Source organism: Moschus berezovskii, chromosome 3 (assembly GCF_049115385.1).
Source record: "Moschus berezovskii isolate FMDL1 chromosome 3, NW_MosBer_1.0, whole genome shotgun sequence".
NCBI classification, from domain to species: domain Eukaryota; kingdom Metazoa; phylum Chordata; class Mammalia; order Artiodactyla; family Moschidae; genus Moschus; species Moschus berezovskii.
The window spans coordinates 26,758,372-26,783,908 of record NC_142462.1 but is presented as its reverse complement, the minus strand read 5'-3'; positions in this window follow the sequence as shown (position 1 = coordinate 26,783,908).

Below are 25,537 nucleotides of genomic sequence, written 5' to 3'. Positions count from 1 at the left end.
TCTTAGCATTTAAGAGGTATGAAAGATTCTGAAATTAACTGATGTTATCCAAAGTCTCATTAGCACACTGCTCTTATCAACTAGTTAGTTCATCACTTATACCCTAAAATCCTTCCAACAATTATTTAAAAGGCTAAATAATTAAGTTTCAGTCAGAATGTTTCATATTCTAAGTATCATCCATATTTTATATGGATATTAAGTAGTTTATGTATTTTACAGGAAATGGGAAATATATTTTCATTGTAACCTTCGGATTAAGTGTACCATGTTGCATTTAAAATGTCATGCAGAAAAAGAGTTTGTTTATCACTTATTAGAGATTACATCAGCCTGCAAGTGTTGTCATTTTAGGTTTACTTCAGAATATTGTGGGTTTTCTTACAATGACATATTTGCACACAGGTACAGACTATAATCTCAGATATGCTGATGACACCACCCTTATGGCAGAAAGTGAAGAGGAACTCAAAAGCCTCTTGATGAAAGTGAAAGAGGAGAGTGAAAAGGTTGGCTTGAAGCTCAACATTCAGAAAACAAAGATCATGGCATCTGGTCCCATCACTTCATGGGAAATAGATGGGAAAACAGTGGAAACAGTATCAGACTTTATTTTTTTGGGCTCCAAAATCACTGTGGATGCTGATTGCAGCCATGAAATTAAAAGACGCTTACTTCTTGGAAGGAAAGTTATGACCAACCTTGATAATATATTAAGAAGCAGAGACATTACTTTGCCAACCAAGGTCCGTCTAGTCAAGGCAATGGTTTTTCCCGTGGTCATGTATGGATGTGAGAGTTGGACTGTGAAGAAAGCTGATCGCGGAAGAATTGATGCTTTTGAACTGTGGTGTTGGAGAAGACTCTTGAGAGTCCCTTGTACCTCAAGGAGATCCAACCAGTCCATTCTAAGGGAGATCGATCCTGGGTGTTCATTGGAAGTACTGATGCTAAAGCTGAAACTGCAATACTTTGGCCACTTCATGCGACGAGTTGACTCACTGGAAAAGACTCTGATGCTGGGAAGGGTTGGGGGCGGGAGGAGAAGGGGACGACGGAGAATGAGATGGCTGGATGGCATCACCGACTCTGTGGACATGAGTTTGAGTGAACTCCGGGAGTTGGTGATGGACAGGGAGGCCTGGCGTGCTGTGATTCATGGGGTCGCGGAGAGTCGGACACGACTGAGCGACTGAACTGAACTGAACCGAACAGACTATAACTTGGTCATTACTTTCATTAATAAGAGGATTTTAAATAATTAATTATTGCCTCTTAGGTGTAGTATATAATAGTTTGAAAACAAGAAAAATCAAGAGTGGTTATTTTCATGCTTTAGTCATTGGGCTTCCCTGGTGGCTCAGAGGTTAACGCGTCTGCCGCCAATGCTGGAGACCCGGGTTCGATCCCTCGGTCGGGAAGATCCCCTGGCGAAGGAAATGGTAACCCACTCCAGTATTCTTGCCTGGAGAATCCCATGGACGGAGAAGCCTGGTAGGCTACAGTCCACGGGGTCGCAAAGAGTCGGACACGACTGAGCGACTGAACGGAACGGAACAGTCATTCCATATCTGGAGAAAACAGAGTGGCTGGAAAACACAGGGCTGAAGATTCAGAAAAATGAGAATCTGAATCCAGATTTGTGGATATATGTACGTATGTGTGCAGGGATATATTAGCATTTAGCATAAACATTGTAATATTTTACTTTTCTAAAAATATTGTTTTTGTGTTTTGTTTTGTTTTTTAAGTTTTGGCTGTGCTGGGTCTTAGTTGGTTTATGGACTTTTCTCTAATTGTGGCAAGGGGGTTGCTACTCTCTAGTTGCTGCGTGCGGGCTTCTCTGCGGTGGATTTTCTTGTTGCAGAGCACAGGCTCTAGAGTGTTCGGGTTTCAGTAGTTGTGGCTCCCAGGCTCTAGAGCACAGGCTCAAAAGTTGTGGCTCATGGGCTTAGTTGCTCCATAGCATGTGGGGTCTTCCCAGACCAGGAATCAAACAATGTCTCCTGCATTGGCAGGCAGATTCTTTATCACTGAACCACCAGGGAAACCCTAATTCCCATTTTAAATTTAATTTTTATCCTGTTAATGAAAATTTGTTTTGTCAAATAATAATGTTATGTTTTTTTACTAATGATTAGAAGGTTTGAATCAGCACACTTACCAAAGAGACACAGAAATCATTTCAAGAGTGTCATAGCATTCCTAGAAAAATGGATAGTTTCTTTCTGAAAAAAGAAATTAGAACCTAGAGGCATAATTTATAAATCTGTGCTCAGTACAGTGGCCAGTGGAAGACCTTTTTACCATGTTGGAGTAGTCTTTTCCAAAACTTTGCTATACCCACAGACCCCAGTTAATGTATCCGATGCCCAGTTTCTAGACAGTGCTTTCCCACAGAACTTTCTGCAGTGATGGAAATGTCCTTTATCTGTACCATCAAATAGGACAGTCATTAGTAGCCACATTTGGGTTGAGACAAAAGGTAGAGACAGTGGAGATGAATTTTGTATTTTCTATAATTTTTTTAAAATTTAAATAATCACGTGTGCCCAGTAACTATTCTGTTGGACAGCACCGTAGCACTTAATCTTTATTGTGCTGTTCATTATAGGGGATGTTTTTAATAACTGCATTTTGACCCTTACTCTGATAAGCTGTGTTACTGTGGTTCATCGTGTCACAAGCAACAGAATTCAACTTTAAATAAGAGGGGAATTTATTAGAAACATATTAAGTTAATTCATGAATTAAAGTATGAATTAATCAACTAAGCTTCAAAAAGACAGACAAAAAGCCAACTCCAAGGACCTGAGTATCAGAAGCCTGAGACTTCTAGAGGGGCTACTACTGAAGTGACTTAAGTTTTAATATTCATCCAGAAAGAATCTTACTGTCTTAATGGATCAAGTGTCTAACTGGATCAGTTTATCCTTGATCTGAGGTCAGCTGGTAAAGAATCCTCCTTACCAGAAGGAGACACAGGAGGCACAGTTTACATCCCTATGTTAGGAAGATCCCTTGGAGAAGGAAATGGCAATCCACTCCAGTATTCTTGACTGGGAAATCCCATGGACAGAGCAGCCTGGTGGGCTGCAGACCCCTGGTGGGGTCGCAAAGAGTCGGATACAACTGAGTGACTAAGCACAGCGCAGGGGTGGAGGTAGACAGAAAATTATCTTGGTACTAAAGCCGGTCGAAAGATCAGTGTAAGCTGGGTAGGCACTCCAACTTGTGCCTAGCATAAATACTAATTTAGATCAATATTCAGGAGGTTAGCATGACCTATAGGAAAAGACTATTTACAATAGTTCAACTATAGTATGTGAAGTATTTCCTAAAATCTTCTCTTGCTACTTAGGGTGTTGCATGTATGGTCTCTAAGCACTGGCCTCACTGGACGTTATTAGAAGTGCACAATCTCAGAGTGCAACCTGGGGCTACTGAGTCAGCATGTGCATTTATTCAAAAGACATTCTAAGTGATTCGTATGCACGTTAGGTTGGAGGAGACCACATGAAATGTTTGTCAGGTCAGCTTAATGAAAGTTTTCATGTGATAATTTTTAACAAGATACTACATATTTATTTACTGTGAGTATATATGGATAAGGGCCACATGGCAGGCCACTGAAGGTACATCTGGGGCCCGAGAGCAGCCTCTGTCCGACAGCAGCTAGAAGCAGGGCTCTAAGTCACACAGCTGCAAGGAACTCTGTCAAAAACCTGGAGGAGTTCGAGAAGAAAATTCTTTCTTACCTGAGTTACAGGTCAAGAGCTGAGCTGTGAACAGAGTGAGCCTGGGTGACATGGTGATTGCCGTCTTTTGAGAAATCAGGAGACCCAGCTAAGTTATGTCTGAACTGCTGACACACAGAAACTGCTAAGCTACTAGGTTTGTGGTAACTTATTATTCAGTAGCAGATAACTAATACAACTGTCATGAACCATAGATGCTATTTCGTATGTAGACTTGGATGAAATCACTTAGAATATAATGCCCAACAACTATCAATCCAATACTGTTTTATAGGTCACTTTTTAGTCAACTTTTAAAAGCATGTAAGTGCTGTGCTAAGTCCTTTCCATCGTGTTCAACTCTTTGCAATCCCATGGACTGTAGCTTGCCAGGCTCCTCTCTCAATGGGATTCTCCAGGCAAGAATACTGGAGTGGGCTACCATTCCCTTCTCCAGGAGATCTTCCTGAACTAAGGACTGAGCCCTGTCTCTAAGTCTCCTGAATTGGCAGGCAGGTTCTTTACTGCCAGTGCCACCTGGGAAGCAGTCTAAGTGCTATGTCTAAGCCCAAATCCAAGTTTTCAGGAAAGAAAATGTTATTTGGCATGCTTAGATGAAGTGTCTAATCCATGAACTCAATCACTGTAATAGGAAGAAATCAGGGCACCTAGAATGAACACTGGCAAGGCCTCCATCTCTGTGAGTAGGGGGAAGGAAAGTGCAGTTGTCAGAGAAGAAAGTCACGGGCTTGGCAAACACCTTCACATTTGTCTGCAAATCTGTCCACTTGAAAGACTTAGAATGATACATTTTGATTTTCATTTCTTGGCTACTGCATTTAGGGTCTGTACCAGTCAGAATTCTGCATAACAGTTTTTCTGTTTCAAGACCTATTTGTTAAGGAACTTAGATTCATTTTTAAAAACCACATTTGTCATAGTATCAAGGGAGACTTTGTACTGATGTTTTTAAAAGCATGTCTGACATTCTCTGACATGTAGTGTTTTTATTTTACTTAATTATAAAAATAAATGACTGAGCACATACAAGCACACACACACAAAGTGCATATACCAGACTGGGAGCTGGCCATGCTTCTTTCTCCTTGACCTATAAACAAAATGATCAGGCTGCCTTCATAAGATGCCCTTGATCTTCCAAAATGTGGCCGTTCATGGAAGTCAGCAACACTGAATTTCTAAAGAGGTCAAAGAAAGGATAATCTATTTGGCAGGAGGCTTGGCTGATACCACAGCCCATCCTTTAGAAGATCACTGTCGCTCTATATAAGGTTTACTAGGGATGTTATTGGCTCTCTGCTCTCATCTTCTAAGAGACTTCGCTTTGGCCTCAGTCTAGGAAGGGGCAGGCGTATATGACCAAGAAATCCTTGCCTCCTGACCACAGTGATGTGTTCCTGAGGTATATTTTTCACTCTGGCTAGAGCATTCCAGTTTTCTCTTGTGCCAGTGAGTGGGGGAAAGTTTTGGAATTGTAATATGCAGGAACTATTGGTTTAGTTAACTGTGGATACCAAAGAGGGACACTATAAAGAACTGCTGCTAAGGTTATTCTTCTGACATGGCCTCACAGAATTTTATGATGAAGGAGATGATACTGGCTCGTGGAGAAGGCTGATGGACTGGTGACATGGAGGTGGTGGTGGTAAAGCATAGATCAAAATTACTTTTGTTTCAGAGAAAGGGAACAGCTCTTGGCCAAAGAGAAATACCATGAGAGGATATAAGGGTTGATGGTCTAATCATGCTTCACCTTATGAAACAGAAACATCTAAAAAATTAAACTGTCGTATACCTTAAAGAATGGAGTAGGAAATGGCAACCCACTTCAGTATTCTTGCCTGGAAAACCTCATGGACTAAGGAGCCTGTCAGGCTCCTCACAAAGAGTCGGACATGACTGAGCATGCGCACCTGAAAGACTAGGTCAAAAATTATTTTAGTGTCTTTAGAATAAAGAAGGATTGCCTCAAATTATGTCCACCTGCAAATTATTCAAAATAAAAGCAGTACATTAACTCATTTTTACAAATAGTTTTCTTTTGTGTGTGTAAAATTTTCATCAATTAATTTAAATGTTCATTTGAAAATGCTTATGAAGTATGTGGTAATTAATCCTAAAGTTGAATATTCTTAGCTTTTCTTTCTAAGTAATGAGATTTTTTTGTGTCTTTAGAATTCTTCATTTTACTTTGTTACAGTTTAGAAATCTCTGAAATAATGAAGTCATAACCAGAAATATAGAATAATCTTTAGTTTGAAATATTCCTAAACAAGGGAGAGACATAAACAAAATGGCCATATAGGAATTCCTAGGACCTTATTTTATCCAGAAACTTCAGTTTGTTTAACTGTCCACACAGGAAAGTGTAACTGTCCCCACTTCATAAGTGCTAAGGATTCCAGGTAAGGGATTTCAGGTCTCTGACTTATTCTAGCAGCTGCTCTTTCCAGGAAACAAAGAGGTATCTGCATTCCCACATTCATGGCAGTTGTACTCACAATAGCCAAGACACAGAAAGAACCTTAGTGTGTGTTCATGATGACTTCATATCTATGATGAGTGGGTAAAGCTAATGTGGTTTATATACCGCATATGAAATATTATTCAGCCATTTTTTTTTAAAAAGGAAATCTTAACTTTTGTGACAATATGGATGGACCTTGAGGGCATTACAGTAAGTGAAATAAGCCAGAAAAAAAAAAGGCAAATACCATATGTTGTCACTTAATACATGGAATCTGAAAAAGCTGAACTTACAAAGATGGAGAGTAGAATGGTATTTCTTAAAGACTGAAGCGGGTGGGAGGGGATGGGAGATGTTTGTGAGAGTATATATTGAATACTACCAGCTATAAGATGAATAAATTCTGAGGATCTAAAGTACATCACAGTGGCCATAATTACCAATGTGTATTATGTATTATGTGACAACTGAAATGTGATATTTCCGGGAAAAGCAATAAACCACTGAGTCATTTTCTCAACCAAAATTACCAGGCGATTCTGCCCTTTAGAGGAATACTCAAAATTCGATACTCAGAAAGAGTGGTCAATGATGTTTGTGTTGAATAATACCTTACACCCTACAATGAGGGCTTTGAATTCTTTCCAGTTTTGTGCTGTGTCTTAACAGTGTTACTAGCCAAGGTGCCTGATTACATTCACTTCGTTTGGATATTATGCCAGTCTTATAAATTATCAAACTGAAGCTGAGACGAATGATATTTTCATCCTTGTGCTTCTCAAGTTAGTGTTAATATCCTAAATTATCTTAGATGATTGGCTTTTATATCCAAAATATATCTATTATATGGGTGATTCATAACTTAGAATTCATTATAGATGTTCATTTTCTTAATAAGGGCTTCCCTGGTGGCTCAGACAATGAATCCACCTTCAATGCAGAAGATGCGAGTTTGATCCCTGGCTCAGGAAGATCCTCTGGAGAAGGGAATGGCAACCCACTCCAGTATTCTTGCCTGGAGAATTCCATGGACAGAGGAACCTGGTAGGCTACAGTCCATGGGGTCGCAAAGAGCTGGACATGACTAAGCGACTAACACTTTCAGTTTCTTTATAAACCTATGCCAGATCACTCCCTAGGCTTCAGCTAGAATAGATTCAGCCATAAGATATCACAGACGATCTTAGTCCCTACAGTATACTTTTGAAATCGACATCATAAAAGGGTGATACTGTCCTGTCATTTTCAACTTTTAAAGAAAAATAAAGGATTTCTTCTTTTGCAAATGCATTATTAACTTTTGTATATTATAATCAAAATTGTGCATTCACTGTGCTTAACTATGCAGTGTTGAGCAGAATATTTTAATTTATTATTATTTTAAAATGTATTTTACAGAAGTAAACACTGATTTACATTGTTGTGCTAATTTCTACTTTATAGCAAAGTGATTTAGTTTTGCATGCCTTCTTTTTCACGTTCTTTTCCATTATCACAGAATGTTGAATATAGCTCCCTATGCTATACAGTGGGCTTCCCTGGTGGCTCAGAGGTTAAAGCGTCTGCCTCCAATGCGGGAAACCCGGGTTCGATCCCTGGGTCGGGAAGATCCCCTGGAGAAGGAAACGGTAACCCACTCCAGTATTCTTGCCTGGAGAATCCCATGGACGGAGAAGCCTGGTAGGCTACAGTCCACGGGGTCGCATAGAGTCGGACACGACTGAGCAACGGAACGGAACGGATGCTATACAGTAGGACCTTATTGTTTACCCATTCTGTATAAAATGCTTTGCATCTGCTAATCCCAAATTCCCAATCCATCCCTTCTCCATACCCCTACCCCTTGGCAGCCACATGTCTGTTCTTTATGTCTGAGTGTCTGTTTCTGTTTCATGGAAAAGTTCATTTGTATCATATTTTAGATTCTACATGTAAGTGATGCCATGTATTATTTGTCTTTCTCTTTCTGATTTACTTCACTTAATATAATCTCTAGGTCCATCCATGTTGCTGCAAATGGCATTATTTCATTGTTTTTATGACTGAGTAGTGTATCATTGTACATATATACCACATCTTCTTTATCCATCCCTCTGTTGATGGGCATTTAGGTTTTACCCATGTCTTGGCTATTGTAAATAGTGCTGCAGTGACATTGGCATGCATGTATCCATTTGAATTTTAGTTTTTTCTTGGTATGAATGTTTTGTTAATCTCTTATTCATTAGATCACTGTTTATGACACCAAGTTAAAGTGTAAAATTCACAAGTCACATGTGAGTTGATTGTTTAAACCTCATAATGCTTTCTTTATATGTAAATTTAAAAAATGAAAGACCTATCCGGATGTTAATATTTTTTTGTGTTATTCCTAAGTTGTTTCATTGAATATAGCATATTAAAAAGGACCGTCTACCTTTACTAAGCCAGTATTCTTTATATTTTCTTTCCTTTCCTTATTTCAGTTCCTTAGTTTTCTTGCTCATACAATTAGGTTGAACCGTATGAAATTACAGTTTCTGCCATTTCTTTTATTTGGCTTAACATAAGAGAAATTGAATAGAAAATGAATAAATTTTTATAATACCAAGAGTATTTGAAAATTCAATGAATAATACCATATGTCAAAATTTTTTCTTGGGAAAAAAGATAACCTGGAATTTCCAGACAAAAATTACATTTAACTTCATCAATATAAACATTATACTTAGTTCCATTATGATTCTAAGAACAATTCATCTGGGGTTAATCATGTTGTAGACATTATTATCTATGAAATAACATCTTACAGAGAAGATGAATATTTCTACCTGAAAGCACACAAAGCATATTCCTTCTTGATTAATTATCTTGTCTTCAAAACTTGATATATGACCAGTCATTCAAACTACTGAATTGTGGATTTTGTGTAAATTCCAGTTATTATTAAAAGTAACCTACCTTGGTAGGAGGAGCAGTTTTCTCAGAACTACAGAGATGCTGTCTCCCATTATTAGATCCTAGAGTGCTTTCATTGTAAACAACTGTTTTGTTGGTACCTATAAAACAAAAGTCAAATTAACCTAAGAACTTTTTTGAACAAGAAAAAGCAGTTTAGGAAGCGTCATTGAGGCCTTCTCAATGGGCCTTACAGATGCTAATAAGAGCAATTAAGAATATCAACAAAAAACTTGGAAAAAAAAGTTCTAGCTATTATTTCAATGAGATAAAAAAAATTTATTTTCTTTTAAAAAAGGAGTTGCCACTAATATTCATTGTATGGTTATTTAGAATGGGATAAATAAAATAGACATTTATGTGATTAAAATAAGATTTGATACTATACTACCTAAAGTTGGCTTCCCTGTTGGGTCAGACGGTAAAGAATCTGCCTGCTGATGCAGGAGACCCAGGTTTGATCCTTGGGTTGGAAAGATCCCCTGGAGGAGAGAATGGCAACTCACTCCAGTATTATTGCCTAGAGAATTCCATGGACAGAGGAACCTGGCAGGCTACAGTCAATGGGGTCACAAAGAGTTGGACACGACTGACTAACATTTTCACTTTCACCTTGGTAGGATGATTCTGCAATGTCTTTTTCTTGCCTTACAGTCAAGCTGTAAAACTGGTAGCCTTGTAAATAAATAAATAATGATAATAATATGCTGCAATTGTATTCTGTCTTAATATAAAATAATAAACAACTAGGTACCTCACTCTTTGCTCATGTTTTGTTCTAACATGATGGACTGTTATACAGCAATGATGCAAACAAAATAGAGTCAGTATTAAAAACAGTATCTACTATTAATATTTTGTACTCTAGTCACATTAAGATTGAGTGAAATCTTTTTTTCACTGAAAATGACTTAAGTTATGTTAAGTATTGGAACTGTTGGTAGATGTATAAAGCTGTTTGGGATTTGGTGGCAGATCCTTAGGTATCAGGACAGATAAGAGAAAGCAATATAAATATAGAAAAAAAGAAACAGAAATTTTTAGTTTTTAAGAATATTGTTTGAAGTTAGAAGAACAACAGAAAGTTTGTCTATAGTGATCCTTTCTAACACTTAAAAAATTATGGAAATAGACTGAATATAGTCATTATTAATATCTAAGTTTCTTAAGTATTTTTCAAAATGGGCCTTTCAGATATTGGCTAAATTGTGTTTTGGTGAAATTAAAGGAAAAGAAGTTACAAGATTGGCCAGTAGTTTTTATCTTGTAGACTAGAAGTCTATTTGAATATTATTCTGTCACAGAAAAATTATGTTCCATTCCTCCTCTGCTAACCTTTTTCCTTTCTTCCCTCCCTTCCTTCCAGCCTCCCACCCTCCTTCATTTTTTATTTTCTCCCTTCTCCTCTTGGTGAAATTAAGACAAAGGGGGAAAATGAGTTGAGAGGAGAGATGGGAAATGCTCTTAATACCACAAAGACTTTCAATGACAAAACGACAATCTTAAAGACGAGGAATGATCTGCTAATTCCTTTGTCCATGTGCTATGGAGGCCTTTTCTTCCCAGTAATGCTGTTTGTGAGATGATGATGATCTATCTTAGATATCCTTAGTGTTACTCTGGCCATCATGCCCACTGTAAGGCTCTTTATCCAATTTCACAGATGATAATTTCTAGTTTGTAAACCATTGGTTATCAGCTAAAAGAAATCATGCAGAACTAATGATTTGGCTACTGTAATTAATCTTTATATAGTTTAATCCCTGTTTGATGAATTGATCTGCATCAAAGAATGGAGTATTTATTCCAAATCATATCCTTGGTGTACTGATAATCAATTTTTACTATCATCATAGTCATCTAGAAGAAAGGAGGAAGAAATTGATACATCTCACATATAGACCATCATAATGTTTTACTAAATGAGGAATTCTGAATTCTTTGCCTTCCTACACAAGGTCAACTCTGGATATAAAATAACAAGGAGCAATTAAGAATAATAAATGAGTAATGACAAAAGTCATGGGGTTGCAAAGAGTCGGACACGACTGAGCGACTGAACTGAACTGAACTGAACTGAATGACAAAAGTTGAGCTTCCCAGGTGACTCAGTCGTAAAGAATCTGCCTGTCAACGCAGGAGACAATGGGTTCTATCTCTGGGTCAGGAAGATTCCCCCAAATGGCAATCCACTTTAGTATTCTTGCCTGGTAAATTTCATAGATAGAGGAGACTGGCAAGTTACAGTCTGTGGAGTTGCAAAAGAGTCAGACACGACTCCATGATTAAACAACAATGACCAAAGTATTAAAGATTTAGCTCTTGTTTATAATCTATCACATATTACATTCTAACTCTTAATTCACTTATGCCGAATTATTATATGTAGTAGAAAATATACTTACTAAACATTGCTTTAAAATCTTTCAAAGTTCTGTAGCTACTCCAGGATTGGATATGTTATTGTTTTAACCCAGTGGCTCTCAAATGGGGATGATTCTTTCTCTTGGGGGGACATTTGGCAATGTTTAGAGATATTTCGTTCGTCATGATTTAGAGTTTGCTCTTGGCATCTACTCGGAGGCCAAAGTTACTGCTAAATATCCTGTGATGTACAGAAAAGCGCCCTTTAACAAAAAATCATCTGGCTGAAATATCAAAATAATGCTGAGGTTATAAAATCCTGAGTTAAACATACATTAACACTTCCTGGGTCCTTGATATTCTTAGGAATATCTGGAGATACAAAATAGGCCAGGTAGTCAATACACTCAAGAAGCTTGAAATCTCAGAGAAGAATTGAGTTGAAAGTGCAAATAATGATAACAATGATAGCAAATTGATTAATACATCACGAAAAGAGAAAATAAAGTCATAAAGACTCAGTAGAGTCAACTCACACTTTCTTGGGAACTTATTTTTACAAAGAGTGCATATCTGGAAGATTGGCTAGAAGTAAAACTTTGATTCCAGAATTTATATGAAATTGTTATTTTTAAAAGTATTTTCCAAGTTTCTCCCCTGTTGTAGCCAGTCTCCAAGATGATCCCCTATTATCCTCTTGTCCTGAAATATGTGCTTCTGTGTATCCCCCTCCCACACTGAATGGTGCTGACCTGTGCGACCACTAAGCTATGGAGAAAGTGATGCGCAAACGACAGGGTCTAGTCATAAAAGGCATCACAGCTCCCTCCTTGCTTTCTTTCGGATCTCTAACTGTAGAGGAATCCAGATGCCGTGTCATGAGGACACGCAAGCAGCCTTGGGAGAGGCAGATATGCAGAAGAACTGAGGATTCCCACCAACAGCCAGCACCAAACTGCTAGCCAGGTATGTGAGTGGATCACTCAGCTATCATCAGGCCTCAAAATGACCGCAGCCCTGACAAACATCCTGGTTGCAGCCTCGTAAGGGACACTGAGCTAGAACTGCCCAATATAAGCAGCTCCCAAATTTCTAATGCAAAGAAACTGTCAGAGAAAATAAATGTTTATTGTCATTTTTAAGCCTCTAAGTTTTGGGGTAATTTGTTATGTAGCAGTATATACCTAATATATTCTTCATGGGAGTTGTCTCGTTTTATGCTTCTAATAACAGTGTATGAGAGCACCTGGTGTCCTCTGTCTACACTTTCTAACACAGTGTGGTGTCATTTTTTTTTTTTAATGCTTTACAATGAAACAGGTAAATAATAGCATGTCATTGTTAATTGGATTGCATTTTCTTAGTGTGGTTAAACATATTTCCACACATTTAAGAATTATTTAATTCAGTATGGTATCTATTCACATACTTTGCTCATTTTTCTACCAGGTATCTGTTGTTTTCTTGTTTATTTTTAGGGACCTGTCATATATTGAGAAAATTTGCAATTTGTGTTTGATCCAAGTTGCAGATTTTTTCCTCTGGGTTTTAAAAAATGATTTTTCAATAAAAACTTAAATTTTTGTGGTAAAAATTTTCAACATTTAAAAAATTACTTTTAGACTTTGTACCACATTTATAAAACTCATCCTATTTCTGAGGTGACTTTCAAAATCCTACCATGGATTTTTCTAGCATTCTTGGTATCCTTTTTATATTTAAATATTTAATTCATCTGGAGTTTATTTTATATTAAGATATAAGGTAAAGATTCAGCTTCATTGATTGATTTTCTTGTTCCAAATAGTTACTCGAATCAAAACACCAATCATTCTGAACAAATCTTTCTCCTAATTTCAAATGTTTTCTTTCTTTTATACTAAATTGTGTTTGTATTTGGATGAATTTCAGGTTTTAAATCTATCTGGTATATTCTGTTGGTTGAAATCTCTGCCTATGTTATGTTACTGTAGAGTTACATTATTTTTATGATATACTACTTCGCAGAATGATTCTATTTACTAACTCAATTCAATATTTGTTGAGCACTTGCTGTATGTCAGATACTGTTTTAAGTGTTCAGGAAAAAGAGTGAAAATATCTTTGTGAAAATATACTTCTCAGTGGAGAAAATAGACAATCCTAAACCAAATCAGTTTATAATATGAAAAAAGCAAATTGGTATAAATACTATATTTTATATAGGCTTTTCACCAGCAGTTTCTCTGAGAAGGTGACATTTCATGTGGAAGTAAAATGAATATGATTTAATAGAGTAAAAGCATTGCTGGCAGAAGGAAGAGTGAGTACAAAGCTGATAGGCATTCGAAATGCATATTTGAGGAATATTACTGGAGAAAAGTGGGCTTCTCAGGTGGTGCTAATAGTAAAGAACTTGCCTGCCAATGCAGGAGACAAAAGGGACGCAGATTCAATCCCTGGGTGGGGAAGATCCCGTGAGAGGGCATGGCATCCCTCTCCAGTATTCTTGCCGCCTGGTGGGCTGCTGCCCATAGGGTCGCACAGAGTTGGACACGACTGAAGCAACTTAGCATGCATACATGCATTGGAGAAGGAAATGGCAACCCACTCCAGTATTCTTGCCTGGAGAATCCCAGGGATGGAGAAGCCTGGTGGGCTGCCATCTATGGGGTCGCACAGAGTTGGACATGACTGAAGAGACTTAGCAGCAGTGGCAGCAGCAGAAACAACCTAGGTGCTCATCAATGGATGAATGGATAAAGAAGATGTAATACTAATTCAACCATGATAAAGAAGAAAATTTTGCAGTTTTTTTACTATATGGGTGGATTTTGAAGACACAATACTAAGTGATATTAGACAGAAAAAAGACACACTGTGTGGTGTCATTTATATATGGAATCCAAAAACAACACAAAAATGCATATAGACAGTGGAAGAGTGGTTGCCAGGGGCTAGGGAGTGGGGGAATATCGAGAGGTTGGTAGAGGGGTACAGACTTTCAGCTCTAAGATGAGTAAGGTCTGAGGACCTAATATAAAACATGTGGACTACAGTTGATAATACTGTACTATGCAATTGAAATTTTCTAAGAGAGTAGGACTTTAGTCGTCTCGTATTTAACAAAGAAAGCAAGGAAGAAAGAACAAAGAAAGGAATTGCTAGGTACCTGGAGTGGAGGATTCCTATACTCACCTATCCTGTTCTCAAGGAGGTCACAGTATGGAGAGAGCAGCAGTCACTAGGATTTGATGAAGTCATGAGTGATCATGAGGCTCAATTTATCAATTTTATGTTTATTTGCTTACTATTCATATTTTTTCTTTTGGTGAAATATATGTTCCAATATTTTATTCATTTTTAATGAGACTGATTTTATAGCATTTTAAGTATTATATATTCACAAAATATTCTTTTATAAAATACGTATTTCTCTACTTCTGTCCTTTTTCTATTTCTGGATGTAATCCAAGATTTTGCAATGTATTTAGGCATCACATCTCCTAGTTTCCTCTAGTTTGTGGAATTTTCTCTGTACTTTCTTGAAAGTTTTAAAGATTACTGGTTAAATGTTTTATAGAATATTGCTCAATTTGGGTATAGATGATATTTTCTCATGATTTCCCTGAGAGTCTGGGTCTTGAGGGAAAATATCAATGCCCTTCTCATTGCATCCTATCAGAGGCACAGAATAGAAACATGTATTATCACTGGTGAGCTGAACCTTGATCACTCGTTTGACAGTGTATCTGTAAAGCTTCTCCCCTGTAAAGTCACTGTTTTTCCCTTTACATAGTCTATTCTTTACAAGTGAGTCATTAAGTCCAGCCCAGAGCAGGAGAACTGAGCTCAGTTTTCTGGAGGGAAGAGTATGAAGATGTTTGTGTAGGTGTTTAAATGACTGTAATAATTAATACATGTCTTTTGAGGGGATACTTTGACACTGTGCAGCTATCCTGTTTCTCCTCAAAGTTTTGTCCACTAATTTTATCATCAGCGTATCTTGTCTTCTGCAGTTGCTACTGTTGTGTTCTAATGGTTATTTTCTGTTTCTCACACTTGTATATTTAATCTTTGGAATTCTTCTGTAAGAAGGATTTGTTCTTTCTCTCCCATTTGTTTCTTTAATTCTAGGGTTTGAAAAACTTTTCCTGATAAGGTCCAGATAGTAAATATTTTAGACTCTGAAGGCTGGATTTTGAAGGCAAAATCCAAAGTATCTGTTACTCTAATAGTTGCTCTAAGACATTGTTCCAAACTTTGCAGTCACTTTTGACTAAGTTGTGTCTGAACCCATGGACTGTAGCCAGCAAGTTCCTCTGTCCATGGGATTTCCAGAATACTGGAGCGGGTACCATTTCCTTCTCCAGGGGATCTGTAGTCTACTGTTAATTGTGTATGTGTAAAAGAGCATTTCATAATAAGACACCTATTTTAAAAAACTGAGACATTTGGACATTGTCTTCTGGATACATTTTAATTAATGGAACATAAAATATGCTCTTGAGAGAACTTGGTGCTGTTTAAAGATTTGACAATTGGAAGATGCTTTTTCTTAGTGGAAATACAGTCTCTTATAACTTCAGCCAACTTCAGACATAGGTTCCTATATTTTATAGATGATAAAACCAATGCTTGGAGGGCTTAAATTTTGTGAGGTCCTATATAGGGCTGAGACCAGAGTCTAGACTCTAATACTAGTGAGCGGTTTTTTCCCATTATCCTTTGCTGCCACGTACAAGAAGATATGAATATGTCAGATAAAAAATGTAGAGGTAAACTAGTCTTTTAAAAAGTTTTCCAACTATAATGATTTAAGAGTGACCATTACCTGTAATATTGGAAAAAGAAAATCCTTGTCTATTTGGTGTTTATGACTGCTCACTGCCGGGGAAGGTGGCAAGCAATAAAAGAAGTGCACAAACATAAAACAAGTGCTCTGGCTACCATTTGTTTCAGCAATTGTCAGGGAAGATAAATTAGTCAGCACAAATTCCCCAGAGGTGGCATGATGTGTAAGCCTAATAAAACCATACCTGATGATTCCCGTGGAGAATGAAAGAATAACCTCAAAGAAGAATCAGAATTAACAAGAAATGAGACCAATCTTTCACAGCACCATGAAGGTTAGAAAGATAAAGCTATAGTACTCCAAAAGCCATGAAATTACTTCTAAAGGCAATAATCGATTTAGTGGGAAACATTAGAAAACTACAAGTCAAAAGCAACATCAACAAGAATGGTAAGCCCTGGAGGTCACAATCATCCAACAAAATGCTAGCTAAGCCCTGTTTCCTTCCGCCTGCTCCTCAGTTAAGATTGATTCTGTCCTGAATCCTGAGCCTGAAACAACTGTTTCCTGGGGAGAGTTCTTTTCACTTACTAAGGATTACATTTCCTTCACTGCTTTTACAAAAAGGATGTAAGGAAGGAAGGTGGAAGGAATGGAGGGAAAGGGGAAAAAGAAGAGGAGAAAAAGTCATTTGTCCATTTTCTTCCTTGATTATTTGCTTTACTTGACTGGTTGATCAGAAGACCTTCAATGAAATAGATTAGTTCAGCATTTTATGTTTCTCACAATAATATGAGTTTATTATAATAATAAGTAATGATTTTCTCAATCATTTCAAGTCTTTTCTGAGTAATATGCCTTGCTCTGTGCTCTGATAGGACTTCCCGGGTGGCGCCTGCCAATGCAGGAGACATGGGTTCAATCTCTGAGTCAGGAAGATCCCCCGGGGAAGGGAATGGCAACCTGCTGCAGTATTCTTGCCTGGGACATCCCAGTGACAGAGGAGCCTGGCAGTCCATGGGGTCACAAAAGAGTCGAACATGACTTGGCAACTAACGACAACATTAATTTTACTTATACATTTAGTTTTTGTCAAATAGCTGTACTTTCTGGTAGAAACAATTGATTCTTTCATACACTTCTCTTTACTCTCAAGAGCCATTACCTAGAGACAAGCACTTGCAATCACTTAATTCATTGTTCTGGTCTTTAACTCATATTTCTAAATCACATACACATGCTGATACTCCCTGATTTTCAGTTACAGATATCTATTGAATTCCTTGATGAGGTTTTACTTCTCTTTGCCTCCTCCCCTCCTATCACAAATACTTTCCCTCTTCCGGTATTTCCAATGCACATATTCATAACTGTTGGCTAAATAAACATTTAGCATTTGTAATATTTATACATACCTAAATATTGATCACAATAAAGGCTGTATATTTTTCTGGCCACATAAAATATACTTTTGATTTTCTGGGAAAAGTTATGTTGACTGTCTCCCCTTGGTAGCTTCTGATTTCTCCCTATAATAACATGGAAATTTTTTTTCCAGTCTCCCAAAGAAAATACACTCCACAGTGAAGCAGTTAGTGAAAAAGATTTTACTAAAGACCTGTTAAAAGAGGAGACTTCAGAACACGGGTCGTATATTGTATGCCACATAATAATTTTACATCTTTAAAAATCTCCCTGAAGAATCATTCCCATGTCTTTTTTTCTCAGTTGCCTGATAGTGAAGGGCAACTTTTCTCAGTTGCCCTCCCTCCTAATAATTTATGTAATTCCCTGTGCATAGAGCTCTCTCTGACTCTCCCATCTTTTGATTTGCCTGAATCTTTCTTTTTCTCTTTTTACTTTATGGCTGTGCTGCAGGGCATGCAGCATTTTAGCTCTGCAACCAGGGATCAATTCTACATCTCCCGCACTGGAAGGCACAATCTCAACCACTGGACTGCTGGAAAAGTCCTGCCTGAATCCTTTCTGATGCCATGTATTGTAGTCCTCCTCAGGCTTTTCATTCTTAGAAACAACATATGACATCAGTGGTGTGTCTGTAAAAGAAAGACCTTTGTGTCAGAGTAGTCCATTATTTCCTGGTGATGTTGTTTAGTCACTAAGTCGTGCCCAATTCTTTGTGACCACATGGACTGCAGCACACATCTTCCCTGTCCTTCACTATCTCCTGGAGTTTGCTCAAACTTATGTCTATTGAATTGGTGGTGCTATCCAACCAGCTCGTCCTCTCTTGCCCCCTTCTCCTCCTGCTCTCAATCCTTCCAAGCATCATGGTCTTTTCTGAGTGGGCTCTTTCCATCAGGTGGCCAAAGTATTGGAGATTAAATAGCAAATGAAGCAACTGACAAATAATTAATCTCAAAAATATACAAGCAACTCCTGCAGTTCAATTCCAGAAAAATAAATGACCCAGTCAAAAAATGGGCCAAAGAACTAAACAGACATTTCTCCAAAGAAGACATACAGATGGCTAACAAACACATGAAAAGATGCTCAACATCAGTCATTATCAGAGAAATGCAAATCAAAACCACAATGAGGTACCATCTCACCCTGGTCAGAATGGCTGCTATCCAAAAGTCTCCAAGCAATAATTGCTGGAGAGGGTGCAGAGAAAAGGGAACCCTCTTACGCTCTTGGTGGGAATGCAAACTAGTACAGCCACTATGAGAACAGTGTGGAGATTCCTTAAAAAACTGGAAATAGAACTGCCATATGACCCAGCAATCCCACTACTGGAAATACATACCGAGGAAACCAGAATTGAAAGAGCCACGTGTACCCCAATGTTTGTCGCAGCACTGTTTATAATAGCCAGGACATGGAAGCATCCTAGTTGTCCATTAGCAGATGAATGGATAAGAAAGCTGTGGTACACACAATGGAATATTACCCAGCCATTAAAAAGAATACATTTGAATCAATTCTAATGAGGTGGATGAAACTGGAGCCTATTATACAGAGTAAAGTAAGCCAGAAAGAAAAACACCAGTACAGTATACTAACGTGTATATATGGAATTTAGAAAGATGATAATGATGACCCTATATGCAAGACAGCAAAAGAGACACAGATGTATAGAGCAGTCTTGTGGACTCTGTGGGAGAGGGCAAGGGTGGGATGATTTGGGAGAATGGCATTGGAACATATATATTATCATATGTGAAACGAATTGCCAGTCCAGGTTTGATGCATGAGAAAGGGTGCTCAGGGCTGATGTACTGGGATGAACCAGAGGGAGGGGATGGGAAAGGAAGTGGGAGGGGGCTTCAGGATGGGGAACACATGTACACCCATGGCGGATTCATGTCAATGTATGGCAAAACCACTACAATATTGTAAAGCAGTTAGCCTCCAATTAAATAAATTTATATTAAAAAAACCCAAAAAACACACAAAGTATTGGAGATTCAGCATCAGTCCTTCCAATGAATATTCAGGTTTGATTTCCTTTAGGACTGGCTGGATTTTTATCTCCTTGCTGTCCACAGGACTCTCATAAATCTTTTCCAGCACCACAATTTGAAAGCATCAGTAACTCCTAGACATCAAGTGGTGGTGGTGCTGGTTTAGTCACTAAGTCGTGTCTGACTCTTTGCGACCCCATGGACTATAGCCTACCAGGCTCCTCCTACCAGGGATTTCCCAGGCAAGAATACTGGAGTGGGTTGCCACTTCCTTCTGCAGGGTATCTTTCGGACCCAGGGGTTGAACTTGCATCTCCTGCATTGCAGGTGGGTTCTTTACTGCTGAGCCACCAGGGACGCCCAAACATCAGGAACTTAATATAAAAAGATTTCTTGTGCCCAGTGCAAATTGGTGGGAGGGGGTCTGCACTAGGTTGATTTATACTTCCATAATCATGGTCATAATACATTATTTTCACTTACATTTTTAGGAAAAGCAAGTCACATGTCTATACATAACTGTATTGGTTACCCTACTGTGTGCCAGGGACAAACAGTATTTTAAAATAGCTCTAATGATAATTTTAACCATTATGGTAACTCTGTGTGCATGCATGCTAAGTCACTTCAGTCATGTCTGACTCTCTGAGACCCTATGAACATGAGCCTGCCAGGCTCCTCTGTCCACAGGACTCTCCAGGCAAGAACACTGGAGTGGGTTGCTGTGCCCTCCTCTCAGGGATCTTCCTGACCCAGGGATTGAACCCACGTCTCTTGCATCTCCTGCATTGGCAGGCATGTTCTTTACCATTAGCGCCACCTGAGAAGCCCATAGGAAGTATGAGTGAGTGATAGTCACTCAGTCGTGTCCAACTCTTTGCGACCCCATGACTTGCCAGGATCCTCTGTCCATAGGATTCTCCAGGCAAGAATACTGGAGTGGGTTGCCATTTCATTTTCCAGGGTATGGTAAGTATAGGGACTCCCTATACTGCAAACAAAGGAGACTCTTACAAATAACATACATATATAGTTACTTTTATATGTATTTTTCATAGAAAAACCTGGACAAAATGCAACAGAAGTCCATGGTTTCTTTTACATTTACATTTTCTAGGGGTTGTTGATCTTCTTAAATCATTAAGCTTATGCTCTTCTCCCAAAAACTTGTGAAATGTTTGCCATTTGCTGTAAATATTTTACTGCACAAATCTCCTTCCACTTTGCTTCAGAGAGTCCAATTATTATATTATTTGATATTGTCCCACAGGTCACTGCAACTCTGTTAATTATTTTTCAGTTTCTTTACTCTTCCTTTTGCATAATTTCTATTAATCAGTCTTCACATTCTTCAACAATTTCTTCCACTATCTCCAGTAATTTTTCATTTAAGTTATTGAACTTTTCAGTTCAACTTTAGCATTTTTTAAATTGTGTTCACTTCCCTGCTGTGTTATCTTTCTACTTACTCATTATTGTCGTCCTTGTTGTTGTTGTTCAGTCGCTAAGTCATTTCCAGCTCTTTGCGAATCCTTGGACTACAGCACACCAGCCCTCCCTGTCCCTCACTGTCTCCTGGAGTTTGACCAAATTCGCGTCCATTATTTACTCATGATTGCAATGAAGTAAACATTTTATTTTTCTGCTTTGAACATATTTAAAACAGCTTCCTTAACATCTCTGTTAAATCCAACATAGGTACCTGGTCATCACTGATCTCTTTTAGGGATTGGTGTGCATCCCTCAATACGCTGGCACCTTTAATACTGTTAATTCCACTTGGACCTCAGATGACTGATCACTCACAGCAATGGTGGAAACACAGAGTCAACCCTGGCAGAAGACAGCCCTTAATGGCCTGCCACTCCAGGAAAAGTCTAAAGCACCATGATCTGTACTCAGCCTGAAGTACTGTTGCTTTTTCTGGGGCCTGCTAACACATCTGCCCATATTGTACTGCCAAGAAATGACTGTTAGGATTTAGAGAAAACCAGCTTACGGTTCTCAGGGGGAAAGGGTTGTGGGGAAGGAAGAGAAAGTTAGGGAGTCTGGGATAACGTGTGCACACTGGTATATTTAAAATGGATCACCAGCAAGGACCTGCTGTGTAGCTCAAGGAATTCTACTTAATGTTATGCAGCAGTTTGGGGGAGAATGGATACATGCATGTGTGTGACTGAGGCCCTTTGCTGTTCACCCGAAACTATCACAACACTGTTGATCGTCTATACCCCAATACAAAATAAAATTTTTAAAGTGAAAAAAGAAAGAAAGAGATGACTGTTAGGGCACTGGTGACTCCTTTTATATACCATCAGATTGAGCTAGTCTCTTTCTGGAGTGCCAGCCTGTTACTCTAAAGTCTCTTTAGTCAGGGGTATTAGTTGGATTATGGGGCCAGGAGAGAACTCTGCAACTTCCCTTATGTAGTTAAATATTAACTGTGAGGCCTAAGAACCAAAGTAAAGGACCACTCATTTGGGAAGTATTTACATAATGTGCTAAAAAAAGTTTCATCTTTGGCGTAGATAATTAGTCAAATATTTTATCACCCCTTGGTGTCTGGGGTCTGTCTCCATGTATCAGTTTTATAGCATATATTGTAAAATTATCTTTTTTAAAAAGATATATATATATAAGTGAAAATAACTTATTTCCCATTTTATATATTTTGATAGCTTCTAGGAAAAAGGAGGGCCCAGTTAGCCTGACTCACTTCTAATTCATCCATTGGGTCACCCATCTAATAGAGGAAAATGTAACCTCCCTTATCTTAAAATGTCTAAAGAAAATCACTCTTCTGTGAGTTTACTTCTAAATTCATTCATTATTACGTTAACTTAAAATATTGTAAAAGCTATTTAAATTTTCCAAAAGGTGACATACCAACTTCTGAGAAGTGGAAATAAATCTAAGGCAAAACCTTAATTATTACATGCATACTTGATTTGTTATTGTAATACATTTTAGTTTTATTTATTAAAGTCTAAAATAAAAATTATTTAATGCTGAGAACATTGAAAACACTAATGTAAATTTATCTCAAAGAGTAACATTCTAGTGAGAAACTGAATATCAACTATTATATATTAACATAGTGTCTTGAAAAAAGAATATTAGTGTAATGACAATCTAGGCATTTACTCACAGCAGAATATATTTCTGATTAAGAGTAACTATTATTTCAGACCCAGTAAGCAAATTGAGAGTACCCATTCATTTCATGCAAACCTCTGACTAGCTGCCTATGGAAACAAATGTTTCTCATTGCTCAACTAGGCTGGGTTCAAACTGGTGACCTGGAGGCGAAAGGTTGTGGATTCTGTTATCAATCATCTAAGTGACCCATTCCTCTAACAGCAAAGCACTGGCTCAGACAAGGGAGGGGAGAATTATTTGATTCAACTCATCAACACATTATGCCAGTCTGTTAGCAAATATCATCTTGTACAAAATATGAACAGCATAAAAAGTAGCTTCTTTTTATTGGAACATATGGAACATACATGAGGAAATGTGCCAAATCCAACATTCTGCAGATTGCTATGAACTGTTAGCGAGAAGATTCATTTGCAGTTCCAAAGTATTTCTTGCCTGTGACTGTCAAACAATGGCAGTATGATGGATTGAGTTACCCCAAGCAGATCTCCTGTGAATAGTCTCTGGCCTCTGTCAGATAACATTACAGACATGACTTTTACACTCACTGTTAACATACATGGGGAATAAGTTATTTCACTTTTCTGTCACACCACTTTTTATTTCTTTGTATTAGATAACACAATAGAGAGTAAAAAAATGATTGTGGATATAGAGCTGGCAGAGAAGTCAAGAACTGCAGTCTGGAATACTCATTGCTTCATAAAGATCACTCACATACCTAATTTCTGAAAACAGTACAAAAAAAGTGGAGGCAGAATGCTGTCTTAGGATTAGTTAGCAATAAATATTCAATGCAAATATGAAATGTACTTTTGTGCTTTTGTCTGAGATAACCTGACTCCTAAAACACTGTAGCAGAATGTCTTTTCTGAAAGGATTCCAAAATGGTTTCAGCTGCAATTTTATGTCTAATTCATCAACGGCTTACTTTGTGCCACAGAATGTTCTAGAATACAGAAATGGACAAAGCCAACAAGTTACCAAGCATTGCATGAACATAACTGATACCCTACTGAGAAGAGATAATACAGAGAGAGAAATAAATGATAATGATAGTTTTAGTAAGTAATAGTTTAAAGAACCCAAAACAAGGTAAGTAAAAATGGGAGTCATGTGGTTTTATATCATTAGATAAGTTATTCATAAAAGGTCTGTGTGAGCAGATAACATGTGAGAAGGAGTATGAATAAAAATGAAAGCAAGTTTAAGGTAAAATTCATTTCAGGCAGAAAGGACAATTAAAGGACCATGGTAAGGAATTTGCGTGGAATGCTCAAGAACTGGCAAGAAGATCAGTGTGTCTGGATAAAATTGGATGAAGGAAGGAAAGGCAGACTAGGGGATGAGAGTTATCCATGGGCTAGATCATTTGGGACCACAAGTTATATAAATGCTTTGGGATTTGTTCCAAGTGTCATAGGTATGATTGGAAGGCTTAAACACAGGGATAGATTATTTACCTGTTAAAGAACTTCTCTGCCTGGGTATGGAAATAGACACTAGAGGTTTAAGAATTGAAGAAAAGAGTTCATTGCAGTAGCCCAGGCAAGAATTCCTGATAGATGGAACCAAATGATTATAACAAGTAGTACTCCTACTCTGGACATAATTAATGCTGATAGGATTTTGAGTCTGAGAGTACCAAAGGCATCAAGAATACTTATAAGAGGTTTACCTGATAAGCTGAGTGAATGGCTGGGCCATTACCTTAGATATGGAACATTAAAAGAGATGCCATTTTGAATGGCAAAGGGATCAGCACTCTATTTTGGATAGGATGAATGTATGAGAAAATGCCTGTTGAATAGCTGTATTTATTTTCTACGCTGCATCACAAATCATCACAAACTTAGTGACTTAAAACAACACAAGTTTATTATTTCGCAGTTTCTGTGGGGTTGGAGTGTGGCTGTGGCTTAGCTGGATTTGCTACAAGCCTGGAAGCAAGCTATCAGCCATCTGGGTTCTCATCTGGCAGTTTGATTGGGGAAGGATCAGCTTCCAAGCTCATTCAAATTGTTGGCAGACTTCCTTTCCTTGCAGCCATTGGATTTATGTAGTCTTGCTTCTTTAATATCCACAAGGAAAGCAAGACTCTAGAGCAATCAGCTAGCAGGATGGAGCCTCATATAATACCAGAGTTGGAGAGATATGTTTTAGAGTTATCAAAGTATTAATATTTCAGAGTCTTGGATCCAGAGGAAAATATAATCAACAGTGACATGGAAATGGTGGTTTATTTCAGTGGACATATAGTGGGAATATTCCAGTCAATCAGATTTTATTAAAAGGTGCAGAAAATAATCCTGAGATCAATTTTGCTACTTAATGGGTCAGTTCCTGTCTGCCTTCACATGGCTATTATTCTTAACTAATTGCTGGCTGCTAGAAGAGAGTTGTGTGCTTAGCCACTCAGTCATGTCCAACTCTTTGCGACCCATGGACTGTAGCCCTCCCGGTCCTCTCTCCATGGGGATTCTCCAGGTGAGAATACTGGAGTTGGTTGCCATACCCTCCTCCAGGGGATCTTCCTGACCCAGGGACTGAACCCATGTGACCTGCATTGCAGGCAGATTCTTCACCATTTGAGCAAGCCCTTCAAAGGTTTAGGATGTGCTTCCTAGGTGGCTCTGTGGTATGAATCTGC